The 19,204-nt window shown below is 48.5% G+C and overlaps 1 long non-coding RNA gene across 1 annotated transcript; it reads left to right on the top strand.

Moving 5' to 3' along the window:
* Positions 1–3,526: 3,526 nt before the first annotated feature.
* LOC147024325 (uncharacterized) lies at positions 3,527–12,426 on the top strand. The gene is made up of 3 exons (XR_015058961.1): positions 3,527–7,331; positions 8,359–8,440; positions 10,637–12,426. It is a non-coding gene; the product is annotated as an uncharacterized LOC147024325 (long non-coding RNA).
* Positions 12,427–19,204: the final 6,778 nt, after the last annotated feature.

Genomic DNA, 19,204 nt, shown 5'->3' on the forward strand with positions numbered 1-19,204 from the left:
ATCAGCCATTTGTCAGAATCACCGAGCGATAACGTGAAATGCTCATAAAACGTCAACTAAACAACAATTATCACCTCAATGTTCAGCCCGATATGAAAAAGAGCCAGTTCGCGTCCATGGAGCTGCTGAACGGGGTGTCGAACGTCGATGGAAAAAGGTGGGCGTCGAGCCTCCGTTGGGCTTCCAGCTACTTGACGTGCATGAATGTCTGTCGTAAAGAGAAAAAAAAGAGCTTTCCATAAGAGAGGGAATCCGTTCTTTACCCTTCTCAACGCATCACAGTTAGAATCCCACCAGACATGGGGATGGGTCTATCCTGGACATGCATTAAGGGAAATAACTATCCGAGGACCCGGATGCTTGTATGCATTCGTTGGATCGGATTCTGAAATCCGTAACAACACGTATTTTATGACGAGCACAAATGGCATGCACTCTTCTGTTCTACGTCTCAGCGCATACTGTCTTTATTTCTGTTTCCCGTCCATAGGAGACGGGCTCACGAGTCATGACAATAGAGTACAGCACATTACATGTTCCGGTTTTACAAGTTATGAAAAAAACTTTCACAACAATAATCCACGGAGTTTACTAACAATCTGAGTGATCAATTTGTATTTCGATTTTCGAGCTTAAGTTAACATTAATAACACAAACAAGTTTCAATCAGGGTCATGCAATGCAACTCTGTCTAATCATAACAATCCATCTAATCTACCCAATCATTATTATTTTTTCAAACAATTTCAGAAGTTTGCCTTTTAAGCCCATAATAAACTTATTAAAAGAAATGTCACACGTAAATTTTACAAGCCAGCTCAAAGAGTCTGACGCTTCTCGTAGTAATGTGCTGTCGAGTTTGGATGGTGTCATCGCAAGTTATGTTTTGGCACTCTGGCTGCTCGGCCAGATTGTGTGTGACATCGTTATTTTGTGGACAGGGTATTTGTACTTTCGGGTGGGGGTCAGTTTGGGAACAGGAAGTCTGTGCTTTTGAGTGGGGGTCAGTTTGGGAACAGGGAATATGTGCCTTTGCGCAGGGGTCAGCATGCTCCTTATTACCTGCGCTGCTGGCTGTAATCACGTGCTTGTGATTGCACCGGAATTGTTTGCTGGATGGCATCTGAACGATGCAGCTTCGTGGTGTGGCATGCTCGTGAATGACCTGCCCTGGGACCCATTTCTCATCTGTTGCTCAAAATCGAACTCTCTGATCAATCAATCTGAAGTGCGGCGTGCTGATTACCACTTTTTGCATCTTAGTATGCCTTTTGATTTTGCTGCCTGGCGAACAGACTATCTACATTGGGTTGCACGACTTCCAGTTTTCATGGTTTGGCGGAGGTGGGAAGCTTGCTTTGTTGCAGATGGCCATTTAAAAGCTCTGCGGGGGCATAACCATCTGTTCCGTCAAGGGAGGTGTTGCTGTATTCTAATAGCGCACGGTATGGGTATGTGGATATTTTCATTGGTGACTTCTCTGTCTGCACAAACCGTTCAGCTTGCCCGTTACTCTGGGGAAATCGTGGGGTAGAGGTGTGGTGGTCGAAATCCCATTCCTCGGTGAAGCGGTGGAAGTCTCCACACGTGAATTAGCAAACATTGTCGGTGATGATGAGATCGGGCGTTTCCGATCGCACAAAAATGGCGTTCAGCTCATTGATCACAGAGTGCGTGGTGAGGTCAGGAAAGCGCTGAACCTCAGGGAACTTAGAGTAGTAATCGACTACAACCAAAAAATAATTTCCATCAAAATGAAAGATGTTGGCAGCGAGCTTTGACCAGAGGCAATCAGGTATCAAATGGGGTAGTAGAGCTTCTGCCGGCTGTGCTTTTCGACTTGCCTCGCAAATTGGGCACTTTGACACCGTATCCTCAATTTTCCCATTGATGCCAGGCCAGAACAAGATAGTGCATGCCCTTTGCTTCAGTTTAACAATTCCGAGATGTGACTTGTGTATTTTAGCGAGCATTTCACTCTGCATGTTTCGCGGTACAGGTATCCTGTTCCCCCGAATAGTATGCCAATGATGCACACCGTCTCATCACTGAAGTGGAAAATGGTGTGAGCTCCCTCAGCAATGAACGTTTCTTGGAGAACGAGTCCCTCTGAAACTGCTGCTTTAACAACTGCAGGGCTGAGTCTTTTTCAGTTCTGGTTCATTTTAGGTTCTGAAACTGGCATGTCATTGAGAATGGAACTGACCTCCAACTTGTCATCAAACTCTGTGCAGGGGCTGTCGGGGCTTTGCATGACAATGTGGCCAAGCGCATAATGGACGAACATTTCGCGGCCCGGTTTCCACTGTATGTCGAGGTCATTTCGCGACAAATGCATCCGCATGTGCTGAAGTCATGGGCTAAGCTTGTGTCGGGGTTTCCCGAATATACCGACTAGCAGCTTGTGGTCGGTGTATATCGTCGTCGTCTGCCCGAAGACAAAGTCATGGAATTTCCGACAAGTGACAAATATTGTGCATAACTGCTTTTCAATTGGCACATAATTCTGCTCAGTTGCGTTCACACTGCACGCCACATATGCTATTGCCCCATCCACGACAATTTGAACTCCTTCCAGGTTTCCAAACTCGTCTGACATATGCTGTCAAATCTCACTCATTGAGGATATGCCAAATGGAAGAACAAGGTATCGGTACCTCCTGAATGGGGGTGTTAAACGTGGTCAAACGCAAGCTCTCGTCTGTGAGTTGGAGCTGCCAAAAGCCACTCACGGCGTCAAATTTCGAAAAGAACTTTGCTCCCGGCATGCGGGCTGCAATGTCTTGAAATGTCTGCAGAGGAGAAATGCTCTCTCCGTATCGCGGCGTTGAGGTCATGCGGGTCAAGGCATATTTTCACCTTCCCGTCTGCTTTGCTCACAATGGTCATCGAGTTAACCCAGTCAGTGGGCTTGTTCCCCCGTTGTCTGATCCCCCAAAGTTTCTATGCGTTCAAGCTCGGTTTTTGACCTTGTCTAGTAGCATGTATGGGATTCCGCAGGGAGGGTTTTTGCTTCGGTTCAACTCCCTCGCGAAGTGAAACATCACGCTCATGCTTCTCTCGGCGACCTAACCCATGAAAATGATCACGATGCTGCTTCATCATTTCTGACTCAAATGAGTTATGATTTTTGACCCGACACATTCACCTTCCTGAAAACCATCTCTCTTCATTTGGCCCACACGCTCATAAGTTTGCTTACCGAGGATTTGGTTTCACGTCACCTCGTGCAATTGGAAGCTTTACTGTGTATGTTTCCTTACCAAATGGAACACGAGCCCTTGTTTGTCTAATATTCCTCATTTGGTGCCCTGAGTACGATTTCAATGTCACATTACTCTTGTCTACAACCAAGGCAGTCTTATTAAATATGTATTCTGGTATAATATCCACTTGGGAGATGAAAGAAACATTGGGGGGAGGGGGAGGAGAGGGGGGGTGGGTGAGAGAGGTTCTTCGTCATCATTTTAGTTCCAGTATCGCTTCAAGCACGCGTTAAAGCAAACAATTTTTTATATCTCCTGTTTGTTATCCCAGTTGTCTTTATTTGTTTCTTGTGGACAAAGTATATCAGTAAATGAAAATTGTTTTTTTTTCTTTTGTTAAATACACCAAACACATCGGGTATAGGGTTTCTTCTTCTTCGTTTTGATTCTGGTATCGGCTTGAGCGTGCGTTAAAGGCAAAAAAATGTTTTATCTCCCAAACATTCATTGGAACATGTATTGCAAAGCAATTCTTGCTCTTGTTGAATTTGATTCCACTTCTTTCATGTGCACGCAGCACATGGTTGCGAGTTTGCATTAGTTGTTTTGCGAGGAGTGCGTCTGTGCAGTGATTCGGCGCTCCATGTTGGTTAATGCATTAATTTGGCATGAAAGAGGGTGCTGGTGAGAGCTTGCCGAACATGCCATTATGTAGATCTTTGCAAAGGACACAGTGGGATCTTTAATGTCGGCTAATGCCAGCAGATGGGACAGCGAGTTGAACATCGGTACAAGTGGTGGCAAAACGTATTCACAAATCACCCTGCCTGTGAAACACCTAGATGAAAATACATACCACAGTGACTTCAGAAAGTATTCACACCCCTTGACTTCTTCACATTTTGTTGTCACAGCCTAAATTTAATATGGATTAGATTTTAAATTTGTTTTCACTGATCTACACAAAATACCACATAATGACAAAGTGAAAACATGTTTTTGAGAAAATTTTTACAAATTAATTAAAAGCTGTAATGTCTTATGTTAATAAGTATTCAACCCCTTTGCTATGACACTCCAACTTGAGCTCAGGCGCATCCAATTTCCTTTGATCATCCTTGAGATGTCTCTACAACTTGATTGGAGTCCACGTGTGACCAATTAAATTGATTGGACATGATTTCTAAAGAAACACACCTTTCTATTTAAGGTCCCACAGTTGACATTGCATGTCAGAGCAGAAACTCATCTGTGAAGTCCAAGGAACTGTCCATAGAACTGAGGCACAGATCTGGGGAAGGCACAGTGAGCACAGTGAGCTCTATCATTAGGAAATGGAAAGCATATGAAACTACTCAGACTCTTCCTAGAGCTGGCTATCCAACCAAACTGAGCAACCAGGCAAGAAGGACCTTGGTCAGGGAAGTGACCATGAACCCATTGACCACTCTGACAGAACTACAGAGTTCCTTTGCTGAGATGGGAGAACCTGCCGAAAGGACAACAGTCTCTGCAGAACTAAAAAATTCTATGCTTTCTGGGAGAGTGGCCAGACAGAAGCCACTCCTGAGAAAAAGGCACATGACAGGATTGACAGCACACCTGGAGTTTGTAAAGACATACGTGAAAGACTGAGAGCACGAGGCAAAATATTCTGTGGTCTGATGAGACGAAAATTGAACTCTTTTCACAGCTCATCACTAATCCAGCTCGCATGCCGGAAACCAAGCACAGCTCATCACTAATCCAAAAACATCCCTGCCGTGAAGTATGGTGGTGGCAGCATCATGCTTTGGAGTTTTTTTTTAGTGGGAGGGACTGGGAGACTTCTAAGGATAGAGGAAACAATTAATGGCACCAAATACAGGCAAACCCTTGAGGAGAACCTGCTTCAGAGTTCAAAATACCTCAGACTGCGATGAAGATTTCCATTATAACAGGACAATGACCCTAAGCATACAGCCAAAGCAACACTGGAATGGTTTCAGAACAACAACATGAAAGTCCTTGAGTGGCCCAGCCAAATCCCAGACTTGAATCCCATTGAGAATCTGTGGAAATACTTGAAGATCGCTGTTCACCGACGCTCCCCATCCAACTTGACAGAGCTTGAGCAAATCTGCAAGGAAGAATGGGAGAAAACCCCCAAATCCAGATGTGCAAAGCTGATACAGATCTACCCAAGAAGACTCGAAGCTGTCATCACTGCCAAAGGAGCTTCTCCAAAGTATCGACATCAATACTCATTGATGCAACATGTTTCAGCTTTTCATTTTAAATTAAATTGTAAAAACATTTCTTAAAAAAATGTTTTCACTTTGTCATTATGGGGTATTTTAGGTGGAGACAAAAAAAATTACTTTTAATTCATTTTAAATTCAGGCTGTAACACAACAAGATATGACAAAAGTAGAAGGGTGTGAATACTTCGTGAAGGCACTGAAGCTGGGTCACGATTCAAACCCAGGCTAGACAGCTAAGAGCTGATTGTGGATACCTGTCGGCTGTCGCTTCAGCCTGAGCTTGATTTGTGTTTGTTGTATATAATTTAACATTTCCTGAACTTTCCTCAAATATATTTAATCTAAATCTTACCATTCATTGACTGAAATATACGATCCAAGTTGCAGTAAAAATCCATTCATTGTTCTCTCGTTGCAAAGTCGAGTGATCTCAAAAGGTTCTCATGCAAATGGCTTCCATTTCAACCCTGAAGAGGAAAGTCATTGTTGAATACCAGCCTGGACAAGTCCTGAACCTGATCTTTAATGAAAGCAATTACTGCCAAAGCGTTACATGTTGTTTCACAGCTGTGATTGTAATGGTTACCTGCTTTGGGGGATATGCCTACACCTTCAGTTATGCATTCGACTCGCAGCAACAATAATTGTTTTTGAGGCCATCTGGTTGGGAACAGATTTTTGGTCATGTACGCCATCTGTTGGACATTCCAATAGGTTAAGTGATGAGATGATGCAAAGTTTAGGAGAACAATGAGGTTCGAGGAAAGGGGGAGCGTCACCCTTCTGGCCATACTGGCATAAAAGAGGGCCCCTGCCAACAATTGGGGATTGAGATCAAATAGGCTAGTGGCAACAGAGAAGACCAGGCCACATTTTCCAAGTAAAGGCTTGATTTGATGGAGGATGTCCAGTCTGCGGAGCTGGCTTTGCAGGCCAGCTTTGCTATGTGATTCACCCAAGAGAAGTCATGGTTGATGATGAGGCCGAAAAGTTCAAGAGACTGAACCTCTTTCACTGGATTACCATGGAAATTTATGGGTCGGTTCGTTTGATGATCATTCCAAAGTAATTGAGTGAGACTGTAGGATGTTCCAGAGAGAAATGCACCTGCTGTCTGCCTCGCAGAGGGACGGCGTGTGATACAACATAATGTGGAGTCATCTGCAAAAAGGAAAAGATGGTTTTTCAGATCATTGGAGAGGTCATTTATCTAATTGTGGAACAAGATTGGGCCCAAAACACTGTCTTCAGGAACTTCAGCCAACACCGTGAGAGGGGAGGAGAGGGTTCCATTGATGGAAACATGTTGATTACATAGGTGGAGGAAGTCAGAAATCCTGTAATGGAGATGGACTTCTCTGCCACATGTAGATAGCTTGGCAAGCAAGCAGGATGCCAGACTGTGTCGAATGCCCATCATATGTCCAGGGATATGGTCCTTATATTACATTTTGTTTGAGATTGATTGCCTCCAACCGTTGCTGAGAGAGGAGCAGAACCTTGTCCAGAGTTGAGTAACCAGGACAGAAACCAGACTTATGGTCAGAGATCAGGTTGTTTTAAGGCAGGGAAGACTCGACATGAGAAGCAATGATGAATTCCATGACTTTACCTGTAATTGGAAGCTCTTGTTGTAACTGATAGGATATGTTTTTTTTCTTCTAATTGATAGGATCTGTTTTTGTACCTTTCATGTAGAAGGAAGTGATGTTTGCTGACTTCCATGCTGATAGGAGGTGGCCAAAGAAGGACAGATTAAAGAGGACAGGGAAAGGGGCAGAACGAACTGCAGAGCAGGATTTGAGAACATGGGCACTGATGCCATCTGGTCCTGTTGCTGAAGCAGGGTCAAGGTCGGACAGATCTTTCTCGACCTTCTCAGGTGAGAATGACACAGAGTGTGCTAAATTTATATCCAGTAGTGTTACAATAAGTGGGAGTGACTCATATTGTAACTGAAGATAGGTGTGGTAAACCTCCTTTTGACTGTTGACAAAAGTTTGGTTGTATTGATTGTATAAGACAATTGTATTGATTGAGAGGATGGAAAGGAAAGTCGTGTATGGGATGGGAAAACCGGTGCATGAGAGAAAGTAGACTACTGTGAAGGTATTCTCACATGGAATCAATATCAGGTGATGTGGAGATGGTGATCCACTCCTTTTGTTGTGAGTTGGGGAACATTGATATCCCTGCCATTTGGGGTTTGCAAACAGCCACATCCTACTAATACGTTGTTGAGGTTGCTATCTTACAATGCCAGACACATGTCGGCCTTGACAATAAAGTGATTAGAAGAGCCAATAGAGGCAGAAGAGGAACAAGAGAGATTTGAACAAAAGTTAAGTCTTCCTGGATCCTGGAGGGAGGATGAACCAAGAGGAGAAATCTCGGAAGGTAAGTTTACAAATTGGATCAAACCCTCTTATTCGCAGAGGGCCTTTGCTGAAATTCCATGGCTGGTTTTTGCTGGGCCAATACGTAGCCAGCTGGTATATTGACAGGTGAAATTGCCATAGATGATGAACTGAATGAGAGGCAGGGTGATTACAGGTGAATCTCTGTTGCCCGATGCTGGCCCTTTAGGCCTGAGTCGACATAGTAGTCGTAGTAGTCTGTTGGAGGAAATAGAGGTGGATAGAGAGTCGTCATTATTGGGTGGGTGTCATCCCAACAGACAAATCAAGCAATTGTACAAGTTCTCTTTCAACCTATCTTAAGAGCAGAAGGTACGATACATATTGGCTCTGTTGTGCAATATATTCAGTGGCTACCCCAAGAAAAAAAAAACATACATTTCTTGTTGTTTCTTTTTCTCTGACACATTTTAACATTCATTGTCTTTTCATTCATTCATTCATTCATTCATTGGCAGTGCAACCACAAAAAGGTCTCGTATTTTGTTGCAGGATAACAATGTCATGATGTTTCCCCATTCATTCCTGGTGGTGAAAGCATCACAAGTGCAAAATACAGAAATAAATCACAAAGGTAAGAGAATGAAAGCCCACAAAACAATAAGGATAACAAACAACATATGGGGCTTAGATATCAAACCAGGTAGTGTGAACAAAACAGCTGTTGGCAAGCACGTCTCCAAGAAGACGATGAGTTGTTTGACCAAAGAAATAAATGAAAATTTCAGAAGTGAAAGGCAGATGGGAAAATTGGAGATGGTATGCAAAATGAGACCTGAAAAGAGAATGAAATTTTTTTTTTTAAATTTTAATTACACTGCATTGTCACAAATGATAACTCAGAGCATATTGCATCAAAACCAATATCCCCTGTGCCAAGCTGCCCTCCTAGCACTTTTGATACTCAAGCAGTGCTTTCTAACATGGATGTGTCATGTTAGAGGGGAATGGTGGCTATATGGAAATTAAGTAAGAAAGTGGGGAAGTAAGGATGAGACTGTTGGGATGGGAAGATGGAGGAGGTAACAGACAAGACACTGCCTTCATCAGCAAAGAGAGACAGGTTTTCTTTATGAAGAGGTGGTGGGAGCAGTTGGGTGTGGGTTCAGTTAACACAGGCAACACTTTTCACAAGTAGCACATGTGAATCAAAGCATCTCAGAATATCAAACAACACTTTAACGCCAACTTCCGTTACACAACGCCTGGCAATCACACATATCCAACCCTGAATCAACCCACCATTTCTGCATATATATATATATATATATATATATATATATATATATATATATATATATATATATATATATATATATCTCTCTCTCTGTCTCTGTCTCTGTCTCTGTCTCTGTCTCTGTCTGTCTCTCTGTCTCTCTCTGTCTCTGTCTCTGTCTCTGTCTCTGTCTCTATCTCTATCTCTATCTCTATCTCTATCTCTATCTCTATCTCTCTCTCTCTCTCTCTCTCTCTCTCTCTCTCTCTCTCTCTCTCTCTCTCTCTCTCTCTCTCTCTCTCTCTCTCTATGCTCGGTACCTATTCAATCATATTTAAACCCATCGACTGTCACTGACACAAGCACTCTCACAGGAAGAGCATTTTATACACTGTCATTGACAACTCCCCTGGGTGACATATACCCGGCTCTGCCTCACTTGTCCAAAGCCTCCTCCTTTTCACTCAAGCTATGCTTCCAACTCCTGTTGCTGCCCATCCTGGTTAAAACAAGAAAAAACTTCCCCACATCATTTTATCTGGGAGCTTGTGCATTTACATCACATGGCACACAAAGATATTGGAAACGTCAATGTAATTTTACATTATCATTACCAGGAGACTAGTAGACAATAGAAAAAGCGCACATGGTTGGTAAATGGGATTTCAACCCGGTTTCCTCACATCACGAGATTCAGATGGGAACATTAGCAGCACAACCACAAAAAAAATGTTGATGCAGATGTAGGTGGAAAATGTAGGATTTAGGCGTGTAAGGCACACCCATTACACATGTGATTGGAGGCAGGGCGAGGAAGAGGCTGGAGGAGAGAGGGGAGAGAAAAGGAACCGATGTGGCTGTGCTGCAGTGATGGTGCTGTTTCATTGAATGGCAACAACACATTACCCATAGGGTGATTGTGTCACAACACCCCCACCATACAAAGACACATTGACACACACGGACACATACACATGGATACTTTGAGACCTGGTTAGTCTCCGTTTCATCTCCTAAAACCCAGCCACGTGTGGAAATCGCAGCCAATGACAGCAACTTTCACGTGCACACACACTGGCAGGGGACCCAGAGTTGCCAGTCTATTTTTTTGGGTGGGGCCTAAACCTAAACTTCCCCACGTCCACGAAGGAAACGGGTCAGGATCATTTCATATTACCTTTCACGTAGCTACAAAGGCTTGGGCACCATCAAGCGATTTTAAAATGGCTGTCACGGTCGCCTGTCCAACTCGCAATCCCGTGAGATTTACGGAAACCCCGTGGAATTGCAACTGTCAAGTGACCATGAGACCCAAAACATCGAGAAATGCACTGTACTGTAGTTACAAAGTCCCATTCCAACACCCTTCCACCAACCCCCAATCATAATTATCTACACTGGTACGTTTCGTGTATATATATATATATATATATATATATATATATATATATATATATATATATATATATTGTATATATACAGGGTGTCCCAAAAAATGTACTCACATTTTGGCTCTTCATACAGTAACTCATTGAATTTTTCCTTTATTTTCAGATCAAATTGACCATAATAATGGCAGAAGTACGACTAGGTTTTGAAGAAAGGAAATTTATCAAAAAGTGCAACTGGAAGCACGAAAACATCATGGAAGTGCAAAGACAATTTAGAAGACATTTTCACAAAGGTCCACCAACGCTACGCACGATTGCGCGCATCTGAGATAAGTTTGAAACAGATGGAACTGTGCATGACGTCCATAAGGAGCGTTCAGGAAGACCGCGGTCATCAACCACCCCCACAAAGGAAAATCAATTGCTGGAAACCCTCCACCAATCCCCCCGGAAATCTGTACGACAAATGGCTCGTGAGACAGGAATGCCAAAATCAAGCGCCCATCGCATTTTGAAGCGAATTAATTGGAAAAGTTACATTCCAAAATTAATCCACGCTCTAAATGAAGACGATCCTGACCGGAGAGCTGAATTTTGTGAGTGGTACCTGGGCAAATGCGAAGAAGATGCAGCATTTCCATCCAAAATTGTTTGGAGCGATGAGGCCAGCTTCAAGTTAAATGGCTCAATTAACCGACACAATTGCACCTATTGGGTTCCTGAAAATCCGCATGTTACTATGGAACACCATTTAAACTTACCAGGGGTTACTGTGTGGTGTGGGATATCAGCATTGGGCATCCTAGGGCAGAGATATCTCTGTAAGTATATGTGTAGTTAGGCCCAAACCCATTGTTTAGAGGGAATAAATGTCATTCATTCGGGCTGCGACCCTTTTAGATAGCCGTTTTTCTTTTACTGTCTTTATTTTGGACCAGCCGCCATTACTACCACCACAACCACCACCAACCATGTCTCAACAGCCATCACACAACAACCACCAACCGCAACGCCGCTTCACAACAGCCACGACCCTTGCCGTCACATCTCGCTCTCGCAACCATCGCATCACCGCCATTCCCGCGCCGCTTGTGGGCACCGATCCTGGACTCGTACAGGGCGCGCACCGAGCAGCGGGTGCAAAAACACCAGTCTTTCCGAGAAATCGGATCAAGAATCATTCACGCCCACTTTTCCTCTGTCCAATGGGGAGCCAGCCAGAGGTGAAGGGGGAAGGTGAAGGAGCGAAGCCCCGGGGGCTATAAAGGGCCGCGTTCGCTCGCCGAAAAGGCAGTTGAGTTGGAAAGAGTTGAGAGTTTCTGAGAAGAGGAAAGCAGTTGGACGGAGTTGAGAAGAGTGGAGAGTGGGAGAGTTGGAGAGTTGTGGCGGCGGCGAAGGCAGTCGAGAGGGCGCTCGTGTCAGAGTCGGGGAGCTGCGGAGAGGGGAGGCCGGTAACGTGACCGAGGTCGCGGTGGAGTCGCTCGTCGCGGGACCCAAGCCAGAGAGATATCCTCATTCCCCCGAGCATCAACAACCCCCTCCTGTTTCCCCCCGCGCTGAGATAGTGTGAGAAGGGGGCCCCGTTCCCACCTCATTCCAGGCAGTGCCAGCGAGGCCCGCGGAGTTGGGACGCCACCGCCATTTTGCGGCTCATCACCAGACGGGTAGGCTCGACGCGGTCTCGGCCCCAGGCCCGTCTGCTCCCCCCCTCATCGTTGAGGGTGGTCCCTTTTTCTTTTGCTTTGAGTATATGTGTTGTCGGCGCCATCTGTGAAGTAAAACTGTATAAGTGTTGCCGTGTGCTCGGTAGTCGGTAGTAGATCTGCATTGTTACATTTGCTTTTTGTGCAGAATTGTTGTGCTTCTTCTACTTTTACATTTGCTTTTGGTGTATAATTGTATATGTGTGCTTTCCGTTTGCCGCGGAATAAATGTGCTTTATGTTGAACTGTTTTTCCCGTTTCGCTTCGTCTTTTCTTTTATTGAATCTCCATCTTACTTCACGTAAAGGGTTGGTCGTGGGCTAAATATGCCCAATAATTAATCGAACCGTCGAGGTTGACGATAACACCGCTCGGTTATCCCGATAGTACGGAACGGGTCGCTTAAAGTGGCCCGTGTCCGAAGTCGACCTGCGGCGAGGTGCGATCTCCCGGTCTACCCTCCGTGTGGGTACTTAGGTAGGTCGAATTTGGCGAGCAACCCTATCCCACGCGGGGGGCCGATTGGCACGATCGTGGTGAGGCCGAAAGGCCCACCCGTGACTAGTTCCCGGCGTTAGTCCAAGAGGGTCACGACGGGATTGTCCGTCCGGTGGGCGACGTGCCGCGATTCGAGTTACGTGGCCGCTCGCACGTCGGCGGGCGCGAATCCGCAACACTGTTGTCAGGAGTGGGACACAAACGCATCCCCCTCCTCGCGGCACTGGTGTCGGAGAGCGGGACAACGGGCTCTCCTGTCTCCAGCTAAATTCACGGGAATCGGTCCAGGGGTGAGAGGAGCGACCCCCGATTCCCTCCAAATTACGAGCGATTCAAATTAACCCTTTACGAGAAATAAGATGGCGTCTCAAGGCGAGAGGGAGCCGGGGGTATTAGAAATGGATTTAGAATGTGTAGAATCCATGGTCCAGGATGAAATCCCCGTGCAGGAAATGTTGGTTGTGCAGGAACACGAACTCGCCCAACTGAACCCAGAGCCCGAAATAGGTGCGGCGGCGGCCACGGTGTATGACACCTCCCCTCCCCCTCTCCACCAACCCCCCCCCCCCGATCCTTGCCGAATCGGCTCACCCAAGCGCACCCGACATGGCCCAGCTATGCGCCATGCTGGCGGCAATGACAGCGAGGATGGATACAAACACAAATGAAATGAAAAACGAAATAAAAGGCATGAACAAGCAAATGAACGAAGTGAAAACGAAAATGGATGCGAATACACAGCAAATGAACGAAATGGAAACAAACATGAAGGAAGAAATGAAAGAGCTGCGGGGTGAGACGCAGAGCATGGGCCGAAGTCTGCAGGCGGGCATGAAGGCAGTAACCGGGGAGCTTAAAATGGCGACTCCACGTGTGGGAGCGAACGAGCTGGGAGGGAGTGCAACGGCTGTCGGGCCCGTGGTGGAGGCGGGTGACAAAGTAATTCGGGAGACGTGTTGGGCGAGGGTCGTGGCGAGAAGAGTGACGGTAACCGAGAGGGAAAAACTAATTGGGGTGACGGAGACGTGCACGAGGGAGATAACAAGGGAAGAGACGGAGATAATAGTTGAGACACGGGAGATGGGAACGATAGAGGGAAGACTACACGATGAAGACGGGGTAAGTGACGCACACACACACACACACGGAGGTAGTGGAGGATAATGGGGGTGAGCTCGCGGACTGGGTGGAGACCCGGTGCGAGCAGTTGGATGGCCTCCTCCAGGAACGAGGGGAGTGAGTATGCCCCCCCGAAGCGAGTCACGACCACGTGGGTTCGGTCGTGTCGAGCGAGTTCGGGGGGAGGAGTGCTGCGAACGGGTGCACGGAGAGCTTGGGGGGTATAGAGGCCCCGGAGACCCTTGTGGGGACACGAATCCCCAGTGTGGTTGTCCCGGTGTGTGTGGTGCAAGGTGTGAGTGCGTCCCCTTGTGTGGATGAAACTGCCAGTATGGATGAGACACCGCGGGCGAGTGCCCCCGCGTGTGTGAGTGAAACACCGCGGTTGAGTTCCCCCGCGTGTGTGAGTGAGACACCGCGGGCGAGTTCCCCCGCGTGTGTGAGTGGTGTAGTGGCAAGTGCGCCGAAGGGCGTGCTTCCCAGCGCGCCGTGTGTGAGTGAAACACCGCGGTTGAGTTCCCCCGCGTGTGAGTGAGGCACGGTGTATGAGTGAGGCACCGCGGATGAGTGCCCCCGCGTGTGTGAGTAGTATAGTTTGTGTGAGGGAAATGGCACGAGTGAGTGAAAGGCCGCGAGTGAGTGGAGCCACGTGTGCAAGGGTAATGGCATGCGTGAGTGAGCGGCCGAGTGTGAGAGAGACAGCGTGTGCAAGGTCGTTGTGTGTAAGGGAGATGTCGGTGGGCATGTGTGAACATGCAGCCACGTCTCCGGGTGTGAGTTTAATGGAGTGGAGTGTGAGCGTCGTAACACGCAGGTGTGCGTGGGTGGAATGGAGACTACGACGGCGACATGTGAGGGACAAAAGCCGGGTAGCGGCTGTAGCTGTTTCGGGGACCGTGCCGGGTTCACCCAGCAGCGAGCGCGAGGTCCGTGCTGTGCAACGCACGAGGCCCCCACGTGCTCGCTTACGAGAGTGAAGTCCAGGTCCGGAAACGAGCGCGGTGAATGTTGCCGATCCCGCGACGGACAAAGTTTAGGCAGGATTTCGGATTTGGACCGGACGGGTTCTCCACGCGATCGTGTGTGTTAAGCTCCAACGGGCAAAACACATGTGTTCGCGTGGGGAACCCCTCGAGACGTGGGGCTTGTGGTTTTTTTTACGCGCCGGGTGACGTCATGGCTGCGTGTGTGTGGTTGGAATCCGGCAGGAGGGGTATCCCTGCCGGATGGTACCGTCCAAGGAGGGACGAGGTACATGTGCAGCTGCATGACGTCACGGGCAGGTGAAAAGTGCGCGAGCTGTGAGTTGCCGCGCTGGTGCTGCGCATGGAAAAAAATAAAATAAAATAAAACAAGCCTCACTTTCGGGTGAACAGGATTTCCTGGGCAAGGGGTGGAAGACCCCCTTACCAGGGCACAGGATGGAAACTAGTTCGGGAGAAGGGTTAGCTTAGTTAGACCGGCTCCATGGGGCAGGGGTAAGTCCTCATGGGGCCCGTGGAATGGATTAGTTAGAGGGATTGTTAGTCAGATTTAGGTTGGGAAAATGGAGTATGGGATTATTTTGGAGACAGAGACAGACTTTGGATGTGTAGTGGGGATGTAGTTTAGAGACGTAGTGTTAAATGGAACGTGCTGTAGTTTAAGGGACGACGTGGGAGCACGAGTTAGTTAGGGGATTTAGTGAGCAGGATGGCAGAGTTCAGCGGTGTGTGTGTTGAAGAGTTGGTGAGTTGTGTTGTGACATGATGAGTGAGTGAGGCCAGCGGGTCTGTGTGTGTGGAGCGAATGGGGAATGCATGGTGCGATGAGTGATTGGGGGGAGGAGTGACTCCCGCCCAAGGGACCCCGGGGTCAGTGTAGAGTGAGTTCGGGGGTTAGTCAAATTGAAAAATGGAGGTCGTTTTGTTGTTGGTGTGAATGTAGGCTCGAAACCCATTTGGAGGGGTGCAGGAGCCCTGTTGACGGGCTGGGAGCGTGGCTACGAAAAGTGAGTATCGCTGAGTGGGTACCCCGGGCACCAGGCTAGTCGGCCGTGGTAGGCCAAGGGCCCATGGGGGGCCGGGATAGCGTAGTGGGCACGGGTGCGCCTGCTTGGTGCAGGGGCCCGGGGCGCCATTAGCCGCGTGGGCAGTGTTGTGGGCACGGGTGACCCTCGGAAAGGGGCCTAGGAAGCCAGCCTGCCACGTGTGCGTTTCAGGGGAGGTGCCATGGGGGGCACTCCCCGGTGTTAGGGAGCTGGTAGGCTCGGAGGCAGTGTAGTGCCCGGGGGTGCCATAGCGGGAGATTCGGCAGAGGGTCGTGCCTGCCAAGGGGAGCCACGTGTCCCAGCCATGAGACCGTGTGAGGGCACGGAGAGAAAATTGGGGGGCGAGGCCCGAAATTGTGAGGACACCAACACAGGCGACGGGAATCTGGGTTGTTAGAACCAATAGTTTAAGCGAGAGGCGCTTGTTGAAAGCCCCGGGGTAGTTTAACAGGTTAATGGTTAGGGTAGATTAGGAAGTGTACCCCTCCGCACCATCCATCCCCTCGCTCTCGTTGTGGGCCGCTGGACCCACTTTGAGTTAGATCGCTGAAGTCTGGGGAGGCCATTCTGAGGCTTGGATTGGGCCTCGACGCAGGACGCTAGCTCTCCCTTGTTCCTCTCTGGGAAGGGAACGTAGGGGTTGGGAGTAGGCTAGGTGACAGGATAGGTTAGCCGAACAAGGACAGTACAGGGGGTTAGGGGACGATTTATAGTGGGGAAGTAAAAATAAAAAAAATAAGTTGGGGCTAAATTGGGGTTTGACAAATTAAGGGAGTGGGTATAGACGGTGACAGGCAAAGGCGATAGGTTGGGAGGGAGACCGTAGAGTAGGTCTGAGCCCGCCTTCCGAGTGGCCAGCACCACCGCACTCCCTCCACCAACCTCCACTGAACGGCAAAGGCTGGCCAGCTTCATCTGCTGGCTGCGTTGCTGCAAGGCAAAGGCCGGCCCACTTCATCGGCAGCTGCTGTGCTGCAAGGCCTGTGCCGGTCGGATTGTCTGCAGCTGCTGTGCTTCAAGGCCTGTGCCGGCCAGTTCATCTGCCGGCTGTGTTTGCCTGCAGCGGCCTTGTTCTGCAGGCTGTTTGCCTGATCACCTTTGCCCATGCCATGCCCAATGCCCCTGTTCACCAGCCCCGTTCAATTTTTGCTTTGCCCCCCCCCCCCCTGTTCATTGCCATGTGCGCCAGGATCAGAAAGCAACAGTTTGCAAGCTGCGAGAACTGCCCTGTTGGTAGCTACAACACGGGCCTGCAGTGGCGGCCCGTGCACTGTGTTTGCGTCCATCCATTCATCCATCCATTCGTTGTGTTCATTGCGTGTGCCACTTGAGCTGGCATGGAGACTGCGTTTGTGCAGCCCATGCACCGTTGTGGTTCACTGCGTTCAGTTCAAAAGGGAAGGCTTTGGACTGCGTGTGAGCAGCCGGCCACGTTCCCTGTCACCTGCATTGTTTGAGCCAGAGACTGCATGTGAGCAGCCTGGCTCCCTGCTAACTGCTTTCTTTTTGCAGAGTTCATTGATCCTGGGCCATGGTTTAGTGTAAAATTTGTAAGTTAAGGTTAAGATGTACTGTAAATATGAGTGCGCCCCCGGCATGTCTGTCTTAGCGCCGGCAATTTTATTTAAGTCGTCCGTGTGAGTGGGTTTGTTTAGGTAGTTACTCAGCCCTCAGGTTATTTATTTTGGGGACACGAATACCATGAATGTCGCACTCAGGGATCCGTAGGTAAAATGTACTCGGGGAAAACTACACATGATGGCACACGAAAATTTGACGACTCGGGACGAGTCTGTAAAAAGGGGAGGGGGTAGTGTTGTGGTTGACGAAATTCGCAAACCACCATTCAGGTCCCTTAGGTGAGATATCTCTGTAAGTATATGTGTAGTTAGGCCCAAACCCGTTGTTTCGAGGGAATAAATGTCATTCATTCGGACTGCGACCCTTTTAGATAGCCGTTTTTCTTTTACTATCTTTATTTTGGACCAGCCGCCATTACTACCACCACAACCACCACCAACCACGTCTCAACAGCCATCACACAACAACCACCAACCGCAACGCCGCTTCACAACAACAGCCATGACCCTTGCCGTCACATCTCGCTCTCGCAACCATCGCATCACCGCCATTCCCGCGCCACTTGTGGGCACCGATCCTGGACTCGTACAGGGCGCGCACCGAGCAGCGGGTGCAAAAACACCAGCCTTTCCGAGAAATCGGATCAAGAATCATTCACGCCCACTTTTCCTCTGTCCAATGGGGAGCCAGCCAGAGGTGAAGGGGGAAGGTGAAGGAGGGAAGCCCCGGGGGCTATAAAGGGCCGCGTTCGCTCGCCGAAAAGGCAGTTGAGTTGGAAAGAGTTGAGAGTTTCTGAGAAGAGGAAAGCAGTTGGACGCAGTTGGACGGAGTTGAGAAGAGTGGAGAGTGGGAGAGTTGGAGAGTTGTGGCGGCGGCGAAGGCAGTCGAGAGGGCGCTCGTGTCAGAGTCGGGGAGCTGCGGAGAGGGGAGGCCGGTAACGCGACCGAGGTCGCGGTGGAGTCGCTCGTCACGGGACCCAAGCCAGCGAGATATCCTCATTCCCCCGAGCATCAACAACCCCCTCCTGTTTCCCCCCGCGCTGAGATAGTGTGAGAAGGGGGCCCCGTTCCCACCTCATTCCAGGCAGTGCCAGCGAGGCCCGCGGAGTCGGGGCGCCACCGCCATTTTGCAGCTCATCACCAGACGGGTAGGCACGATGCGGTCTCGGCCCCAGGCCCGTCTGCCCCCCCCTCATCGTTGAGGGTGGTCGCTTTTTCTTTTGCTTTGAGTATATGTGTTGTCGGCGCCGTCTGTGAAGTAAAACTATATAAGTGTTGCCGTGTGCTCGGTAGTCGGTAGTGGATCTGCATTGTTACATTTGCTTTTTGTGCAGAATTGTTGTGCTTCTTCTACTTTTACATTTGCTTTTGGTGTATAATTGTATATGTGTGCTTTCCGTTTGCCGCGGAATAAATGTGCTTTATGTTGAACTGTTTTTCCCGTTTCGCTTCGTCTTTTCTTTTATTGAATCTCCATCTTACTTCACGTAAAGGGTTGGTCGTGGGCTAAATACGCCCAATAATTAATCGAACCGTCGAGGTTGACGATAACACCGCTCGGTTATCCCGATAGTACGGAACGGGTCGCTTAAAGTGGCCCGTGTCCGAAGTCGACCTGCGGCGAGGTGCGATCGCCCGGTCTACCCTCCGTGTGGGTACTTAGGTAGGTCGAATTTGGCGAGCAACCCTATCCCACGCGGGGGGCCGATTGGCACGATCGTGGTGAGGCCGAAAGGCCCACCCGTGACTAGTTCCCGGCGTTAGTCCGAGAGGGTCACGACGGGATTGTCTGTCCGGTGGGC

Source organism: Eptatretus burgeri, chromosome 6, assembly GCF_056783735.1.
Source record: "Eptatretus burgeri isolate ZD-2024b chromosome 6, Ebu_testis_v1, whole genome shotgun sequence".
Taxonomy (NCBI): domain Eukaryota; kingdom Metazoa; phylum Chordata; class Myxini; order Myxiniformes; family Myxinidae; genus Eptatretus; species Eptatretus burgeri.